At 46.9% G+C, this 19,467-nt stretch overlaps 1 protein-coding gene across 5 annotated transcripts in view; it reads left to right on the top strand.

Annotated features, from left to right (window-relative positions):
• The window catches only part of BRD4 (bromodomain containing 4), a 101,161-nt gene that overhangs the window by 475 nt on the left and 81,219 nt on the right, over positions 1-19,467 (top strand). For 2 of the 5 annotated variants that reach the window (XM_063616152.1, XM_063616153.1), the window contains exon 1: positions 156-222. The exons of the other annotated variants lie outside the window; for them this stretch is intronic. The gene's annotated coding sequence lies outside the window, so the exon portion shown is untranslated. Of the gene's footprint in view, positions 1-155; positions 223-19,467 lie in introns of those variants that run through there. 5 annotated transcript variants of the gene reach the window in all.

Genomic DNA, 19,467 nt, shown 5'->3' with positions numbered 1-19,467 from the left:
CGCTCGCGGCTGCCCTGCTGTTGGTGCCGTCGGACCCGGGCTCGGACTGGCTGGCGGGGCGCGGGCGGGGGGCGCGGGCGCCGCGGCGGGGCGGGCGGCCGGGGGCGGGCGGGGGGCGGGCCGAGGCGCCCGGCACTTCCTGCCGCCGCCATTTTGTCAAGTGAGGAGGAGGAGGAGGAGGAGGAAGCGGCCGCCGCGGGGGCCGCGGCGCGCCCGGCCCGGGTAAGTCCGGGCCTGGCGCGGGGGCCGCGAGCGCAGCTGTCCCGGTCCGCGGTCCTCTGGGCGGGCTCGGCCCCGGCGCTCACGTGGGCCGGGCCCGGCGCTCTCTCCCTCTGGCGCCCAGGTTCTTCTGCCTGGGCCAGGGCAGCGCGCCCCCACCCCCATCTCCTCACCTTCCCGGCGGTCCCCGGAGTGCTGCGGAGAAAGGGGCAGGTCCCCTCCGGAGGGAGGGGGCTGCCGCTGCACGCCGTTCTGAGGACAGGCCTCAGAGGGCGGGAGCGGTGCCCTGGAGGCGAGCTTGGCCCGCTTGACGCACCCACTCCCAGCCTGGCAGCCCCTTGCTGGGCGCTTTGTTTTGCTCGGTCGGTGCTTGCCGGCGTCCTTGCAACGGCCTATTTTATTTGCAGTGTTGTGGGGTGGTGGTGATTGTGGTGATTTGGGTTGGGGACCTGGGGGAGTTGTGATTCAGCGAAATAAAATGATCCCCCTCCTCCCAAACGGAAATAGTGTGGCTTTACCCGGCTGAGATGCCCCCAAGGCTTGGGCTTGCTTGAAGATGGGAAACCCCACTCTGTTGTAGTGGACGGTGTAAATACTTGAGTTCAGGCCGGTTCATGAGTCATGTGCGTCTGCTGGGTGGCTGACCTCCCTTTTACTCAAGACTACGCTTTGTTTTTTTAAGATTTTTATTTGCTTGTTTACTTGTTTACATTTCGTGCAGCCTGGTGGGGCGTCTGGTCTTGGTCATTGGGTTCATTTCTCTGCGTATATGTTGGATGCTAGTGACCCCTTGGAATGTATGCCTCAGGAGAGTTGGAATGTCTTTGCTTTCCTTCGACAGGGCTCTGCTAGTCCGTGGTTCCAAAAACCAAGTCGCAGTTTATCTCTAAGCCAGTGGCTCTTTGGGGCTGTAACAGTGGTCGGGAGTTGTTTATGAATGAAGCTGTCAAGTTCCCTACAAATTCCTTGGAATTTGTTGTCTTTGGAAGTTGTAAAGAAAGCAATACTCAAAAGGATTTGTGAATGTGTTTTTAATTTCAAGAAAGTTTTTGATGCCACAATCTGTTTTATGACCTTGCCAATACATATATATTTTTTGAGATGGAGTCTCACTCTGTCGCCCAGGCTGTAGTACAGTGGCGCGGTCTCGGCTCTCTGCAACCTCTGCCTCCCGGGTTCCAGCGATTCTCCTGTCTCAGCCTCTCGAGTAGCTGGGACTACAGGCGCCCGCCACCACATCTAGCTAATTTTTGTATTTTTAGGAGAGACGCGGGTTTCACCATGTTGGCCAGGCTGGTCTCGAACTCCTGACCTCAGGTGTTCCATCCTCCTCGGCTTCCCAAAGTGTTGGGATTACAGGCGTGAGCCACCGTGCCCGGCTGCCAATAATTTTATAAAACATTTATTTCGGTTTGATTTGGGTGGGGATTATCTTTTCACTGATGCATTGTAGATAACCAAGCGCTTCCCCCCAAAAATTTGAGCCAGGGAAAGATAAACCACTCAGGGTTTCCATTGAAAAATGGAGAAGGCAAAGCTTAACCTGAAACAAAATGTATTGCTGCTCTGTTATCCATCATACCTCTTACTTTGGTAGGAAACATAGTATCTTAGAGGCTCAAACTGGAGTAAGCCGGTCTCAGAATGGCTTTAGTTGGTCTTAACTGGAAGGAGTCGAGCCCACCTCCGTGCATCTTGCTAGCAGTCAGCCCAGTGGGATTGCTGAAGATAAGGAACTTTGCCTAGGGATGAAAGATAGATAAGAAGGTAGCTGCTGAGTTTTAAGGATTGGCTGTTCTGGGGTGCTATTTGCCTAGCTTCACTAGTCTGGAGGACAGCGAGGGAAAATTTTTAGCTAAGAATAACGAGAATCATTGGCCACTTAGTAAAATTTCCACCAAATTATTGAATTGTTTAAAGGAATTTAGACTTTGTTTCCAAAAGTTGCCTTTTTGAGCCAGTTGTTGTGATCTTTGTACTAAATTACACTTTTGCTTTAGGAGGTGGGGGTAACAATATTTTCTTGTTCCACAATTCAGGTTATTGAATGACTTCAGATTTACAGATTTGAGAGACTGAATTTTTTTTTTTTTTTTTTTGAGACAGTCTAGTCACTCGACAGACTGGAGTGCAGTGGCGCGATTTCGGCTCACTGCAACCTCCGCCTGCCGGGTTCAAGCGAGTCTCCTGCCTCAGCCTCCCGAGTAGCTGGGACTACAGGCGCCCGCCACCACACCTAGCTAATTTTTGTATTTTTGGTAGAGACGGGGTTTCACCATGTTGGCCAGTATGGTCTCGATCTGCTGACCTCGTGATCCGCCCGCCTCAGCCTCACAAAGTACTCGGTTTACAGGCATGAGCCACCGCGCCTGGCCTGTTTTGTTTTTAAAGCAAAAAAACCATTTGGCACCTCAGTGATTTGAAGACCCTGGGCTGTTAAATCTACTTCTGACAACCTACTGTATAGTCTGTCGTATTTTGTGAATGTAAAATGTTTTGGTTTCTGATTTTGAATAAACTTGTAGAGTAGACCATGTTTGTCTTTATGTTCCTGGCAAATCTGTAAAAAGGAAAGATAAGCTTTTCATTGGAGACGGCTCCTAATGTTTCATAAATCTTTGTGATTTTTGGTGTCTAGAAAAGAGTGTACATTTGCAAGGTGAGAATTGTGGGGAATTCCTTGCTGGTGCTGACGTTTAATACATAAGAGATGAGTTTGGAAAGATAAAATTTCCTTGTTAACTTTTTTTTTTTTTTTTTTTTTTTTTTTTTTTGAGACAGAGTCTGGCTCTTTCACCCAGGCTGGAGTGCAATGGCGCGATCTCGGCTCACTGCAGGCTCCGCCCCCCGGGGTTCACGCCATTCTCCTGTCTTAGCCTCCCGCGTAGCTGGGACTACGGGCGCCTGCCACCTCGCCCGGCTAATTTTTTGTATTTTTAGTAGAGACGGGGTTTCACCGTGTTAGCCAGGATGGTCTCGATCTCCTGACCTCGTGATCCGCCCGCCTCGGCCTCCCAAAGTGCTGGGATTACAGGCGTGAGCCACCGCGCCCGGCCCTTGTTAACTTAAAAAAGAAAAAAAAAAAGCAGAATGGGCCGGGCGTGGTGGCTCACGCCTGTAATCCCAGCACTTTGAGAGGCCGAGGCGGGCGGATCACCTGAGGTCAAGAGTTTGAGACCAGCCTGACAAACATGGAGAAACCGCGTCTCTATTAAAAATACAAAATTAGCCGGGCATGGTGGCGCATGCCTGTAATCCCAGCTACTCGGGAGGCTGAGGCGGGAGAATCGCTTGAACCCGAGAGGTGGAGGTTGCGGTGAGCCAGGGTCATGCCATTGCACTCCAGCCTGGTCAGTAAGAGCGAAACTCCGTCACAAAACAAACAAAAAACAAAACCAGAATGTAAGTTGGATGAGGGCAGGGTTTTGTTTGCTTGGCTTTGCCTGTTTTATTCTGTTGTATCTTGTGCCTAGAAGAGGACCTTAGTCTCAGTGAATAAACTGGAGAAATAATTGAGCAAGAATTTTGCATGCCGTAATGCCAAATGCAAATAATCCCGCTTTAAAAATGTTGTTAGCCGTGGACATAATTGTTCCATAGTGACTTACAAGGAATGTGAGTTTTAACTAAGATAACGCCGAGGTCCCTCGGTGTTGCTGTAAACTTATTAGTCCGAGCAGCCTGGCATGCAGTGTGTTTCCATGCACTAGTGGACATTTCCCACTTAGTAGTTTGAAGTGCGGTGAGTGGCTTTGCGCTGTGGTTCAACCCTGACCTGCAAAAAGTATTTTTAAGAGGGAGATGAAGTGGGCAATAAACACATATGGGTAGCATTTCTTAATGTGAATCTCATGTTGTCAATAAAAACCTGTTCATTTTTTTTTTAAACATTGAACACATTTTTAAATACTTTGACTTTGTGTGTGCATGATTGGCCAATCTGTCTCTACAGTTAGTCCTTGAGCCCTTACTATGTACAAGGAAAGACTGAAAGATATTTGTATAATGACTTTAATATGCGTAGTCTTTATTATTAGCGTGTTCATCCTCCACGTTTCTTGAATATCAATTATGTATAATTTGAGCATACTGTTATTGTAAAATCTTACCAAACATCTTTTTAAGAAAATAATAACTGAGATAAACGTTGTTATACATGATACAGTCATCAGTTTTTAAATGTATTTACAGAGACTTGCAGCCATCACTGCAACCAATTTTAGGACATTTCCATCCCCCCAAAAGAAATCCATTACCTGTCATTCTCCATCCTCCTGCCCACCCCCCTCCACCTTTGCCCCTGGAAGCCACTCATCTACCGTCTGTCTCTATAGATCTGCCTGTTCTGGATATTTCAGGAATCCTACAATATGTAACCTTTTGTGCCTGGCATCTTTTACTCACTGTACTGTTTTCAAAAGGTTCTTGCTGTGTAGCATGAATCAGTACTTCATTCCTTTTTATAACTGAATGATGCTCCATTATATGGCTATGCTACATTTTGTTTACCCATTCATTAGTGGTGAACATTTGGGTTGTTTTCACTTTTTGGCAATTGTGAACAGTGCTGTTAAAATACATTTGTGTACAACTTTTTTTTTTTTTTTTTCCCCGAGACGGAGTCTCGCTGTGTCACCCAGGCTGGAGTGCAGTGGCACGATCTCAGCCCACTGCAGCCTCCACCCCCCGGGTTCAAGCAATTCTTCTGCCTCAACCTCCCCCAGTAGCTGGGATTACAGGCACCTGCCACCATGCCCGGTTAATTTTTGTGTTTTTAGTAGATGGGGTTTCACCATGTTGGCCTGGCTAGTCTTGAACTCCGGAGCTCAAGTGATCCACTCACCTTGGCTTTCCAAAGTGCTGGGATTACAGGCGTGAGCCACCGCGCCTGGCCTTTTGTGTACAGATTTTAGTTTCTTTGGGACAGATATCTGGGAGTGGAATTGCTGGGTCATATATCTATGTTTAAGTTTTTGAGGGTGCACAGCGACTTTTTAGTGGCATTGATGTTTCTAGTACTTAGGTAGATTGGTTAAAAGCTTAATGGGATACTGAGTAACTGTGTAAATGAATGAGGAAATGGAACTGCAAGGATATCAGCATGTTGGCATGTTGTATTCTGCCTTCATGATTTCGTCACCGTTTGGTTTTTTACGTTGTACGTGATTACAGAACAGTTTGAAATGCTGCTCCATAGAGAACAGTCTCGGAGATGCACCCCAAACTTGCAATTCCTTTATTGTAAAGGGTGATGTTTTAAAGCAATTTGTTTTCAGTCTAAACAAGCTACCAACCTCAAACCATGTCCACATTTCCTAGCGTAATTCATGGGATGTAGTCCACTCTGAAGAAGCAGAGGAAGAGAGTTCTGAGTCAGGGTGAGGGCAGAGCAGCCATCTGTCCCATTCTTGTCCTCGTCCTGAAGAGGAATAACATTGGTTGTTCCACATCTTTTGAAAAGGAGATTGTAAGGTTTTTTTTTTTTAAACAAAAGTAGTGCATGGTCATTTTAAGGAATTTGGAAAATATAGAATGTTAAAATGATGGTTAAAAATGATCTCTTAATCCCATTTTCTTTCCTTCCAGTTATTTGTCTCTGAGTAACAAAATTTGGTTGTAGTGAAGTTCTTTGTTTTTAATTTTAATTTTTATTTATTTATTTATTTTGAGGCAGAGTTTTGCTCTGTCACCCATGCAGGAGTCTTTGCTCTGTCATCCATGCAGAGATTGGCTCATTACAACCTCTGCCTCCCCGCTTCATGCCATTCTCATGCCTCAGCCTCCCAAGTAGCTGGGACTACAGGCGCCCCATGCTGCCACACCTGGATAATTTCTTGTAGTTTTAATAGAGACGGGATTTTGCCATGCTGTCCCCACTGGTCTTGAACCCCTGGCCTCAAGTGATCTGCCTACCTCGGCCTCCCAAAGTGCTGGGATTAGGATTACAGGCATGAGCCACAGCGCCTGGCCCTTTTTTTTTGTTTTTTTAATACTATATTGTGAACATTTCCAAAATGTTCCGTCTTACCTGGCCACTTAGCTATTGTATGAATGTACCATAACTTAATTCTGCTATTTTTGGACATTTGGACATGATTTCCAAGTTTTGTTTTCTTTTTCTTTTTTTTTTTTTTTTGAGACAGTCTTGCTCTGTTGCCCAGGCTGGAGTGCAATGGCATGATCTCGGCTCACTGCAGCCTCCGCCTCCCGGGTTCAAGTGATTGTCCTGCCTCAGCCTCCTTAGTAGCTAGGATTACAGGCCTGCGCCACCACGCCCAGCTAATTTTGTATTTTTAGTAGAGATGGGGTTTCTCCATGTTGGTCAGGCTGGTCTGGAACTCCCGACCTCAGGTGATCCGCCCGCCTCTGCCTCCCAAAGTGGTGGGATTACAGGCGTGAGCCACCTCGTCTGGCGTTTTCTCTATTTTCATCTTTGAATTGGGAGGTGTATATTTTTGAAAACTTGATTTAACTTACTTTCTGGAAAGGTTGCGTGTATTTCCATTTCTCCAATCAGAGCTTGACAGTGTCTGGTTTATAGGGGTGAGATTTTAAACGTTTTTTCCCCACAAATGATGATGTATGAAAACAAAATGTGTCTTTTTTTTAATGTGAGAAGTAGAAGTATCTCTAGGCCCTTGCCCTTTGACTTTTCTACCCTCTCCTGCCCAGAGTTGGACTTTGTTTCCTGAAATCAAGTCTCCTGACCCAGCAGTACAAGCCCAGTCCAGTCTTAACTGGAATGCTCTGGGAAGGGTGACCTTCCATGGAGGGCTTGAGCAGCCTCTTGGCATCCAGTCCTATCTCATTTTTGCTGCCTTGCTCCAAAGACTGATAACACCAGTACGGCACATTCAGGCCTCAGTTAGAATCTTGGCCCTGCTACCTGCTGTGTGACATTCAGTCTGTCACTCAGCCTTCCCAGAGCTTCACTGGCCCATCTTTCAGATGAGGGTAAAATGAGACAGTGCCTTAGAGGGCACACAGCACAGGGCTTGGCAGCAGTGCTGTGCCCTCTCAAGGTTAGCTACTACCGTCCTTGCCCAAGGTGAAGAATAGAAGTGGGAAGAGGAAGCCAGGAGTCAGAGTAGAGCTGCTGACAGCCAGGAGGTGCACCAGCTGATCCAGAGCATGGTACTGGGTGACACTACAGCCCACCAGGTGCCTTCCAGAGGTGCCACGTCTTCCAAGTGAGCTCTGAGTGGAGACCAGTAGAAGAGGTGCTTGAAAGAGGGATTGTGTTTGTTTTTATCTGATGATGAGATTAAGAGCAGTGATAATGGGATTAGTGGAGGTGCAGCAGCTTTGGGGGCATCCACCCTGGGATGTTTGCTGCAGAGTTTGGGGAAATGATCCAGCAGGGGAAGCTGGCTCAGTGTATCCTCACGCCTAAAATGTAAATTACCCATCTTATGAAAACCTGGTTATCTGAACACAAAGACTTGGTCAGGGAGCCAGAAGGCACTGGTGGGCCAAAGTTTTTCCAGAACACAGGAACATCTTTCCGTATCTTTCTGGCTTCCATTGGCCCTGATTCTAATTATATTGGCATCTGGGCTTGGTGAAAGGATTCTGGTCCCCAGGAAGGTGTAAGGTCTCCCTGGAAAAGTTTGGTAGAGTAATCTTGGCAGCTGGATGTGTGGAGGTCCTGACTGGGAGTCTGGCCTACTGCTGATCGACTTTGGGCCTTTTGACCAGAAGAACCAGTTAATTCCAGTCGCTTACTAGGCGTCATTGGGATCCGGTTCCACAAAGGTTGCCTTTTGCTTGTGTGAAATGCAATTGAAAGATATACTTTCTTTAGAGGTTGGTCACATAATCTAAGCATTAACTTCAACTTAAGAGAATGTGAATAAATTTGACATTTGTTCTATTTTTCATTTATCCTAGGTGTAGACTGTTGTGTGATCCCTGCCCTTCCCCCCCACACCAGGCATGTGTTAGCCTGTTCTGCCCAGCGTAGGAAGTTTCTGGGACCTTGGGCTGTGGCAGACAGCGTTGGTTGGGCTTGGGTGGAGCCGTGTACCAGAGCAGGAGCGGAGAGAGAACGAACACCATGGAGTTCACTGTTGGGTGCAGTCCCAGCCCCACCCCCTCCTGGCCTTGACCTCAGGGGAGTTACATCGTCTCCATAAGCCTCAGTTTTCTATAAAATGGGATCAGTGTGCCTGCACGGTGACAAAAGGGGGACCATGTGGGTACTGACCTGGGCCTCATGTCTAATTGTATAAAGATGCCTGGGACTCTCGAGAAAGATGGGGGCCAAGGAGTGCTGGCTTTGCTCTCTGCCTGAAAAAGTGTGAGAAATGCTATCCAGGCCCTTCCTACTTAGTATGTGTGGTCACCTTCCTTGTCTTGGTCTCCACTCAAGGCTGAAACTCTTTATTTGTTCCTAGCTGCTGTTAGGAAACACTGGTACATTGTCAGCCAGCACCAGGGGAGAGGTGTTGGGCTTGGTATTACACAATTTTCAGAAACGTGAATTAGTAATTCTCATGTCCTTGTGTGTTGCTAACGTCTCCAGTTCTTCCTTCTCAGGCAGTAACACATACATGTCTATGGGTGGATTAGCCTTTGAGGTTTCGTTTTGTGTAAAGAAAAGGTAAGAGGGTGAGAAAAATTTGGGGACTTCATACTTGAAAATTTTCCGTGCTGTTTGAGGAAACATATTTTGTGGGAGCAGATCATTGTCATGAGAGTTGAAACAAAAAAACTACATGGAGGTGGAAGCTGCCAGCCCAGTGGTGGGTGCCAGTCTGGGCCATACTGGGCTGCTGGGGCACACTCAGCGGGGGACATCTGCCTGTGTCCTTGGACCCGTTGCCTAACCACTCTAGTCTCAGTTTTTCATATGCAAAGTAGGGCACATAGGTTTGGATTCCCGAGAAATTTAATCAGAATCTGGATTTTAAGAGAAAGCAGTTCTTTTTTTTTTTTTTTTTTAAAGAGATGGGGTCTTGCTGTGTTGCTCAGGCTGGACTTGAACTTCTGGGTTCAAATGATCCTCCTGCCTCAGCCTCCCAATTAATTGGAAGAAAATAATTCTTTGTATTTTGTTTGTTTGTTTGTTTGTTTGAGGCGGAGTCTCACTGTGTCACCCAGGCTGGAGTGCAGTGGTATGATTTTGGCTCACTGAAAGCTCCACCTCCCAGGTCCACGCCATTCTCCTGCCTCAGCCTCTCAAGTAGCTGGGACTACAGGTGCCTGCCACCACACCCGGCTAATTTTTTTTTTTTTTTTTTTTTTTTTGAGATAGTCTCTCTCTATTGCCCAGGCTAGATTGCAGTGGCGCAGTCTCCGCTTACTGCAAGCTCTGCCTCCCAGGTTCATGCCATTCTCCTGCTTCAGCCTCCCAAGTAGCTGGGACTACAGGCGCCTGCCACCACACCCGGCTAATTTTTTTTTTTTTTTTTAGTGGAGACAGGGTTTCACTGTGTTAGCCAGGATGGTCTTGATCTCCTGACCTCGTGATCTGCCTGCCTCGGCCTCCCAAAGTGCTGAGACTACAGGCGCCCGCCACCACACCCGGCTAATTTTTTTTTGTGTGTGTGTATTTTTTTAGTAGAGACGGTTTCACCGTGTTAGCCAGGATGGTCTCGATCTCCTGACCTCGTGATCCACCCACCTTGGCCTCCCAAAGTTCTGGGATTACAGGCGTGAGCCACCGCGCCTGGCCTTCTTTGTGTTTTTAAAACCATGGGTTATGGCATGGCACGGTGGCTCATGCCTGTAATCCCAGCACTTTGGGAGGCCGAGGTGGGCAGATCACGAGGTCAGGAGATCGAGACCATCCTGGCTAACACAGTGAAACCCCGTCTCTACTAAAAATACAAAAAAGAAATTAGCCGGGCATGGTGGCGGGCACCTTTAGTCCCAGCTACTCAGGAGGCTGAGGCAGGAGAATGGCGTGAACCCGGGAGGTGGAGCTGGCAGTGAGCCAAGATCGCGCCACTGCACTCCAGCCTGGGCGACAGAGGGAGATTCCATCTCAAAACAAAACAAAACAAAACACCATGAGTCATGAAACAAATTTAGTGGGTTGCAATTGGTGTATAGGGGAGAAAAGGGAAATGTCAGAGGGTGTCACAGTTTTCAGGGATATTTCATAAAACCTTTGCTTTGATCTTAGGTGTTTGTGTACATGATAAAATGTGTTTCTTATGGGGGGGGTCATGTCAGAGGAGTGTGAATTACATTGGTTTCCATGCTACTTGATGGCAATTGTGAGTACCTTGATTTTTTGTGTGTGTATGTGCCATCTTGCGATCTGTTTTTTTGTCACTTGCCCAATGATGACTGTCCTGCATATGCTTTCTAGTAGCAGGTGAAATGCATGGATCTTTAGTTTCTTTTCTTCCCTGTACCCACTGTGTTTTAGAAACTTTGTAGGGAGTGGGGTAAGGGAAGTTGAAGAAGCATGGAGTGGTGAAGGTCTAGTAGTTTGCCCCAGGTGAAACAGGAAGTATGTAGAGTGTCATTTGTGTGCGTGTGTGGTAGGCTACTTGTCGATTATTCTCAGATGTTATTTTCCTAACTTTATTTAGATGACTGTTAGGAAATGGTTGTATTACTTAGGTCTCTCTCTAGTATAAATAAGAACCAAAATTAGGTGAAGCAGAAGGGAATTTTGTTGCCTGATACAATATGAGGCTCAGGAGTAGTTGAATCTAAGGGTTCCACAATGACTTCAGAACTTGTTCTTTATCACTAATGTTCTGATCTCAAAGTCAAGAGTGAATTTTCCCCAGTAGTGCTTTCTGATGGCAGTGGATTCTAGGTTGGATCATTGCCCATCTCTGACCATGTGCAGAATGGGAATGCTTAACTGGCTTGCCTCAAGCATGGCGCCTGTAGCTGGTCTCTGCCCTCCACTCCCTCAACCCAAGTAGTAGCTCCAGCAGCATCTGGCTTGTTGATATGAGGCATGCTAGATGGGATGCTTTGTCCAATGGACAGAGTCCCCTCCCTCCCTCCCTCCCTCCCTCCCTTCCTTCCTTCCTTCCTTCCTTCTCTTTCTCTTTTTTCTTTGCTTTGTTTCCTTTCCCTTTTCCTTTCCTTTCTTGATGGAGTCTCGCTCTGTCACCCAGGCTGGAGTGCAGTGGCACCATCTTGGCTCACTGCCTCCTGGGTCAAGCAATTCTCCTGCCTCAGCCTCCCAAGTAGCTGGGATTAGAGGCACGCGCCACCATGCCCGGCTAGTTTTTGTATTTTTAGTAGAGGCAGGATTTCACCCCATTGGCCAGGCTGGTCTCAAACTCCTGACCTCAGGTGATCCATCTGCCTTGGCCTCCCAAAGTGTTGGGATTACAGGCGTGAGCCAGTATGCCTGGCCCAGAGTCCTATACTAAAAGTAAAATGTACCCCCGAACTTGAAGCAAGAAATTTTGGATGGTTGAAAGGAGGTTTCCATACTAGTTTGTAAACTAGGATTAGTGGAAAACAGTTCAGAATTGAGTTACCCACAAAGGGTAGAATGAAGATAATTGAGGATGTATGTATCCCAAATATTTTTGTAGAAGATGAAATGAAAGACACAGTTTATCTTACCTGTGTCAGGCATAGAAGGAGCTCTGGGAGAAGTCCAGCCAAGTCTCAGGAATTACTTGGGTGGGCTGAATGATCCAGTTTGGCGGGAAAACAGCCCTGAAGGGAGCACAGGAGTGAGACCAGCTTAAAAGTGTTCAGGAAAATCTTGGATAAGAGACCAGATAGATAAAAAGTTTGAATAAGTGCTTGCAAGATTGAAATTGTATTTGTCACATTAGGTCTCTCTCCCATATAAGTAACAAGTTGTTATTTATATAACTCATGTAATTTGGTATATTGTTATTGTAAGTAACTATTGTTACTTCAGGAGACTGGATTCATCTATCTTCAGTGCCTGCAAAAGCTACAGTTGTAATTTTGCTATTTGCTAAGCTATTTCCATACTCAAGTTCTCGTAGTCTGCTGCTTGGCATTCCTCAAGCATTACAAAAAAGCCTCCTCAGATTTCCATAATCAAAAACAAGTGTTAAGTTGTAGTGTAATAATTGTTCTCCTACAGTTCTCACTGTTGGAAATATTATTCCTTTAGGAGGCACAAAATAATTGAGTCTAGTGGCTAAGAATGGGACTGGCCCTGCTTCTCCCTAGATCATCACTCCTTTAGAGGAGGCTGGAGGTCTCCTTGAGTATGCTACAGATGCTTTGGATCCTGTCTCCACAAAAATGCACATAGGCATAAACATTGAACTCTAAAGACCAGATACCAGAATGAATTTCCTGATTTTACTCTGAGGAAGAAAAATTTATTACGATGTTAGTTAAAAGGCTATTGATGGCTTTTTTGTGTTTTTTCTTTTGTTTTGGAGGTAGAGTCTCACTCTGTTGCCCAGGCCGGAGTGCAGTGGCATGATCACAGCTAACTGTAGTCTCAGCCTCCCCAAACTCGGGTAATCCTCCCACCTCAGCCTCCTGAGTAACTGGGGCTACAGGTGTGGGCCACCACACCCAGATAATTTTGGTATTTTTTTTGTAGAGACAGGGTTTCGCCATGTTGCTGAGGCAGACTGGCCTGGAATCCTGGGCTTAAGCAGTTCATCTGCCTTGGCCTCCTAAAGTGCTGGAATTACAGGCGTGAGCCACCTCACCCTGCCTCTTGATGGTTTGAATACTTTTTATTTTTTAAGACAGGGTCTTGCTCTGTTGCCCAGGCTGGAGTGCAGTGGCATGATCTTGGCTCACTGCAGCTTTGACGTCCCAGGCTCATGTGATCCTCCCCCCTCAGCCTGCTGAGTAGTTGCGACTACAGGTGTGTGTCACCATGCCTAGCTTATTTTTATTTTTTGATACAAGGTCTCACTTTGTCATCTAGGTTGGAGTGCAGTCACTCACTGTAGCATCGGCCTCCTGGCCTAGGTGATCCTCCTATTTCAGCCTCCTAGGTAGCTGGAATTACAGGTATGAGCCACCATGCCCAGCTGATTTTTTGTATTTTTGTGGAGATGGGGTTTCACCATGTTTCCCAGTCTCCAACTCCTGGGATCAAGTGATGATCTGCCCACCTCGGCCTCCCAGAGTGCTGAGATTACAGGTGTGAGGCACCGCTCCCAGCCTTTTTTAAATTTTTGTAGAGATGAGGTCACACTATGTTGCCCAGGCTGGTCTTGAACTCTTGGACTTGAGCAAGCCTCCTGCCTTCTTTGCCTCCCAGACTGCTGGGATTACACGGGTGAGCCACTGTGCCAGGCTGGTTTTCAGATGTATCTTACTTTTGTAGACATTTGCCACTTTATGACTTGGAAACAGGGTGGATCACCCATTTTTGTTTGTCCTTGCAAAAATCCTCCAGAGGTTTCACAGAGTTGTCAGGTAACGTGTCAACAGTGATGTGAACCTTCCCAGGGCCCCTGTGCCCCCAACTTTGTCAGCCTGTGGTCTTTCCTGGGGATAAGGAATTTGAGAATGTACCAGAATGGGTCTGTTGCAGAGGCCGCAGATGAGGGTCTTGGAACTAGGGCTCTTCACTGAAGCTGCTGCTGTTTGTAAACTGTCTCCATGATTTGCTGTTGGTATGGAACCTTTGCTGCAGAAGGTAACTGAAAGGTTCCTAGCCAGCCTCATTATTTATGTGGTGGTGTTGGATGTGGGTAGGCTTACAAGAGTTATGCTGTGGTCCCTTACGTGGCTTAACGTGTGCCCTCTGCTGCGGGACATTTGCTTACACATGCACTTGAACCTGCAGATTGAGGAAGAAAGCCTGTGGGAAACTACCATTCTTTAGCATGACATGCTTACGTTTAGGGATATCAACATGCTACACCAAGCAGTGTACACAGTGCCACTCTCTTTCTCCTCACATCCTTGTCTGGTGGAAGGAATAGGAAATACAATACCATAAACTTGAATAATTCATACTTCTGTAATTGGGGCAGAGTTGAGTCAGAGGATGGAAAAGAACTCTTATTACTTCTGAGAATAGCACCTATTACAGACTCCTTCACCCCCCCCCCATCTCTGTAGTTTGAAGATTAAACTTGTATGTGCCAATGGATGTTTTCCCTCATTCATGTACCGTTGGTCTTGGCTTTTATTAATCCCATTTCTCTGCTCAGTTGAATTGCAGTCTTACTGTACAGGCATGATTTTTGTAACTTAGGCAGTTTCCCCTTTCTATTTTGTAATTAAGAGAAGTAAGATCATGTGCGTGAAAGATTTCTGTGAAAGGTGGTGCTATCTGTGTGTAAGTTGTTTTCATTTGTAATCTTCATTAAAAATTATTTGGCTCTGAAGCACTTTCAGTTATAAAAAGCTGCCAAGTAATAGAGTTGTGTGTGTATGAGACTCTTCATATGTTTTCCTTTTGACAGTAGGAAACCATTTAGCTGACAGATTAGCTGCCTGGAAATAGTACCACCTTCATGTTCATCTATTTCAAAATAATAGCTCACCTATCTGTAATCCCAGGAATGCAGTTTTAAATTACCAGTGTTAGAGCGGTCTCTCTATTGGGCCCTTTTGAGTTGCGTAGCATGCTGCCTGCAGCTTGCCTATCCTCAGTCTTTGGGCCTGTCTGCTCTGGTAACTGATGTCCTTTGCACTCGTGAGAGCTGGTTACCCTTTCTGGCCTGTGTCTCTTTCCCCTGACCTTCCTGACCACCACCACCACCCCCTGCCCACCACTCCCCACTCCTATTGTTCACCTTAAAGCAGTCCTTATCTTTGTTGACTCTGAAAAGTTCAGGGTGTGTAGCAAATAGCTGCCTATGAATAGGCTTCCCTGTAAAGTATAAAACTACATTTTCTGACTGGATGCTTGACGTCTTCCTTAATTTTTTTCTATTGCTTATTGCATGCCTATTGTAAAGTGGTGGAGCCAAACATCCATCAGTCCAGTTTCTGTGTCAACCATGATGCTGTAGGGAGTTGCAGACTTGGTCACTTCACTGCCAGATTGCCCTCCCCAGACCCTGAGCTTGAGCACACTGCTGCTGATTGTTCTGTTTTAGCAAATATTTCTAAGCCTCTACTCATTCCTTAAGTCCTCAGAAAACAACCATATACACTGGGCACTAGTATCATCCCGGTTTGCAGATAAGGAAGGTGATGCTTGGAGAGCTGTCACTTGGGCAGGGTTGCAGGGTCACAGAGTTGGTAAGTACTTGGGAGCACTTGTGTCCAGATCCCACTAGCTCTTGACTGCTGTGGCATAAGCTGTGGGAGTCCACCATATTCAGCTTTGTTCTCAGTGAACTCAGATGGTTTGGATGATATGTAGTGAGCACACGGTAGAGCTCAGAAGTGCTAAGATGTCCAGGCAAGGCAGCCTGAGAAGGAGGAGACCTTCCAACTGGGAGCGTAGGAAGGGGGCTAGTGTTCAGTCTGGTTCTTCAGTGAGGACAGCAGAGGTTTAGACAGAGACCTGGACAAGTCTGAAAGCAAGTACCTGTCCCTTGGAGGTGCTCACCAGTGTGAGGGGATGATCAGAAAAGGGATGCAGAATGCTGACTGGACAGGTCTCCTTTTCACCCAGACATCTGGTCAGTAAAAACAGCGCTCCCCTCCTGAGGAGTTTCTCATGAAGACATTCACAAGAGTGGAATTTAACCTCGTCTTGAAAAAGTTTCCACTAGAGAACCAAGTTGCCTTGATTTGGTTTCACTTCTATTTTTTCTTTTTCTTTTTTTTTTTTGAGATGAAGTTTGGTTCTTGTTGCCCAGGCTGGAATGGAGTGCTGTGGTCTCAGCTCACTGCAACCTCTGTCTCCCAGGTTCAAGTGATTCTCCTGCCTCAGCCTCCTGAGTTGCTGGGATCACAGGCGTGCGCCACCATGCCCGGCTGTTTTTTTTTGTATTTTTATTAGAGACAGGGTTTCACCATGTTGGCCAGGCTGGTCTCAAACTCCTGACCTCAGGTGATCCACCGCGCCGGGCTTTCACTTCCATTTTTCCTTTTGCTACTCAGAGCAAGTCTGTGAGTATAGAAGCAGGAGGGTTGGGGGGAAGTCAGTAAACTGGAGTGTGTCTTTAGTCCAGGTGCCCCAGGCTTGTTAAAATTATGGTGTGAACTGGATAATCTTTCAGGATTATGGTGAGCTTCTCATTCTTGAGGTGCTTTTTTTTTTCTGAGACAGAGTCACCCAGGCTGGAGTGCAGTGGTGTGATCTCAGCTCACTGCAGCTTCCACCTCCTGGGTTCAAGTGATTCTCATGCCTCAGCCTCCCAAGTAGCTGAGACTACAGGCGCCTGCCACCATGCCTGGCTGGTTCTTTTGTATTTTTAGTAGAGATGAGGCTTCACTATGTTTTCAGGCTGATCTTTAACTTCTGATCTCAAGTGATTCACATGCCTGGTCCTCCCAACATGCTGGGATTACAGGCGTGAGCCACCATGCCTGGCCCTTGAAGTGCTGCTTACTGTAGGGTAGAATTGAGTTCTAGTTCATGGGTGCTTCCCCCTCTATCCCCTTAAGGATTCTGTTTCCAAGAGAATTTCCTGCCTGCCTCAGGCACACCAAATGGGACTCAGTCAACATCCATGTCCTATGCGTGTGCTGAATGTACTCGGTAATCAGACACTGTTCTGCATTCTGCATGTGCATTTATTGGTGAACAGAGGGGTTTCCCGTGTGTGTCCTGCATACACTGCAGGCATGACAGTGAGTGAGGCAGGTGTTTCAGGGATCTTAATGTCTCCCATGGTGATTGTTGCACAAGATCCTAATACTCCTGTGCTAGAAAGGTAGTGATTCATTTAACAGGTGTGCCCTGAAGGATTTTACTTTTACATCTTTTCTTTGACTTTGTAAAATGACACATGATCTCATTCAGTAGGAAATTCGCTCTGAATACCTGTGGGGGAAAAAAAAACCCCAGTCCAGAGAAAATGGTAGAAGTGGTTAAACTCCACGCACAGTGCTACTAGTAAGCTAGTTGAAAAGTACACGATCAAAATAGATTAGATGACTGCAGCATGATTATGCTACCCTGAAACCGCACCGCATATAGGATAAGACCTACACTCCTGTCATGTAGCACCCTGGGCTCCTGGGTTCTGTGACACACTGTTGCCTCATTCAGTTCATTTGATTCTTCTTCCAGACATCCCCCAAACCCCATTTCCTCCATCTTCCAAGGTCTGGTCTGGACCTTACTTATTTCACAGTGTACTACCCAATGTCCAAAGCAGTGCTGTCCAGGGGGACTTTCTGCAGTGTTGGGAATGTTCTGCAGGTGGGTTATCCAGCCTGGTAGCCACTGTCCCCTGTGGTAAGTGGGCCTTTGAAGGGGGCTTGGAACACTCAGTAGTGCTGTTGTCAACCTGTTTTGACAGGTTTTAGAGAAAATGGGGTCACTTTAGTTCCTTGACCATGTGGAGCTTGTCGACAGCCTCATGGATGCTGTCATTGAAGCAGTTGGATGTGCAAGCCTGGAATGCAAAGGTGGATCTAGACCAGACTTGGGGGCATTGGGCATCGCCAGGAGGATGGATGTGACATCCCAATAGGATGTCGGAAATAAGAGTCCCAGCAGGGTCGTAGACTTGAGAAAGCCAGGCCCGTGTGTAGTAAGAACACAGATTAGTGAATTTGCTTTAATCTGGGGAATGGTGAAGGGCTTTTCTTTCCAAAACAATGTGTCCTGGAGTGAACTCCAGTGACCTGGGTAAGTATCATGTTTAATAGTTTTGTTCTCTTTCTCTGTTCTTAGAGCCTAGAAAATTCCCCACTTCTCCTTGGAATTTGCTTTGTCTGACATCTTTCATTTCATTCATTCTATGTCTCCACACCCCCACGTCCCCCATTTTATGAGCAGGGTTTTGGGAGCAGGACTGGCTCATTTTGGCACATTATGTTTGTGTGTGGAAAATGTGAAGTGCGAATGAAAGTTCAAGCACATACTCAAGGCTGAGCTGTGGTACTAGAAGGTGCCAGTGGCAGGTCCACATGGAGTGAGTCAAGCAGTGGTTGAGATGACTTGAAAATATCCTCTATTGATGGTTCAGGCAGGATAGCCCCTGAGTTCCTAAGGCAGAGATTCTTAAATTTGGTCTGTGTACTCCTCCCTCTCCCTCATCATGGAGTTTTTCTGGCAAGCACTTGATGTTTCTGGTTATTAAGCAGTTATTTGTGCTGAGTACCAGGGATTGTCTAGGTGCTGGAGGTCAGCGGTAAGCAAGGTGGATGATGCCCACCCTCCTGCCTGCTTAGTTCGTGTGCTAGGAGACTGCAGGGCAAATGATGCAGCCTGCTTGGCTTTTACTCCATGATTACAGATTATGAAATATAAATATTAATACATTAAATAGTTCTTACTAAATCATGACATTCACACTTTTTTTTTTTTTTTTGAGACGGAGTTTTGCTCTTGTTGCCCAGGCTGGAGTGCAGTGGCGCAGTCTTGGCTCACTGCAACCTCCACCTCCCAGGTTCAAACAATTCTCCTGCCTCAGCCTCCTGAGTAGCTGGGATTACAGGCACCTACCACCACGCCCAGCTAATTTTTTTGTATTTTTAGTAGAGACAGGATTTCACCATGTCAGCCAGGCTTAGTCTTGAACTCCTGACCTCAGCTGATCCACCTGCTTCGGCCTCCCAAAGTGATGGGATTACAGGCATGAGCCACCACCCGGCCTTTTTTTTTTTTTTTTTTTTTTTTTTTTTTTTTTAAAGATGGAGTCTTGCTTTGTTGCCCAGGCTAGAGTGCAGTGGCGCGATCTTGGCTTACTGCAAGCTCCGCCTTCTGGGTTCACGCCATGCTCCTGTCTTAGCCTCCCCAGTAGCTGGGACTCTAGGTGTCCGCCACCACGCCCGGCTGATTTTTTGTATTTTGAGTAGAGAGACGGGGTTTCACTGTGTTAGCCAGGATGGTCTCGATCTCCTGACCTCATGATCCGCCCACCTCAGCCTCCCAAAGTGCTTGGATTACAGACGTGAGCCACCGTGCCCGGCCACCATTCACACTTTTTTTTTGGAGACAGGGTCTCTGTCGTCCAAACTGGAGTGCAGTGGCACAGTCTTGGCTCACCGCAACCTCCACCCTCCGGTCTCAAGCTATCCTCTCACCTCAGTCTCCTGAGTAGCTACGCCTGACATCTTTGTTTTGTTTTGAGAGTCTCGCTCTGTCACCCAGGCTGGAGTGCAGTGGCATGACCTCGGCTCACTGCAACTTCTGCCTCCTGGCTTCTAAGCGATTCTCTTGCCTCAGCCTCCGGGGTAGCTGGAACATGCTCCCCCACGCCCGGCTAATTTTGTATTTTTAGTAGAGAT

Source organism: Symphalangus syndactylus, chromosome 13 (genome assembly GCF_028878055.3).
Source record: "Symphalangus syndactylus isolate Jambi chromosome 13, NHGRI_mSymSyn1-v2.1_pri, whole genome shotgun sequence".
NCBI classification, from domain to species: Eukaryota; Metazoa; Chordata; class Mammalia; order Primates; family Hylobatidae; genus Symphalangus; species Symphalangus syndactylus.
This window is presented reverse-complemented; position numbering and strand designations above follow the sequence as displayed.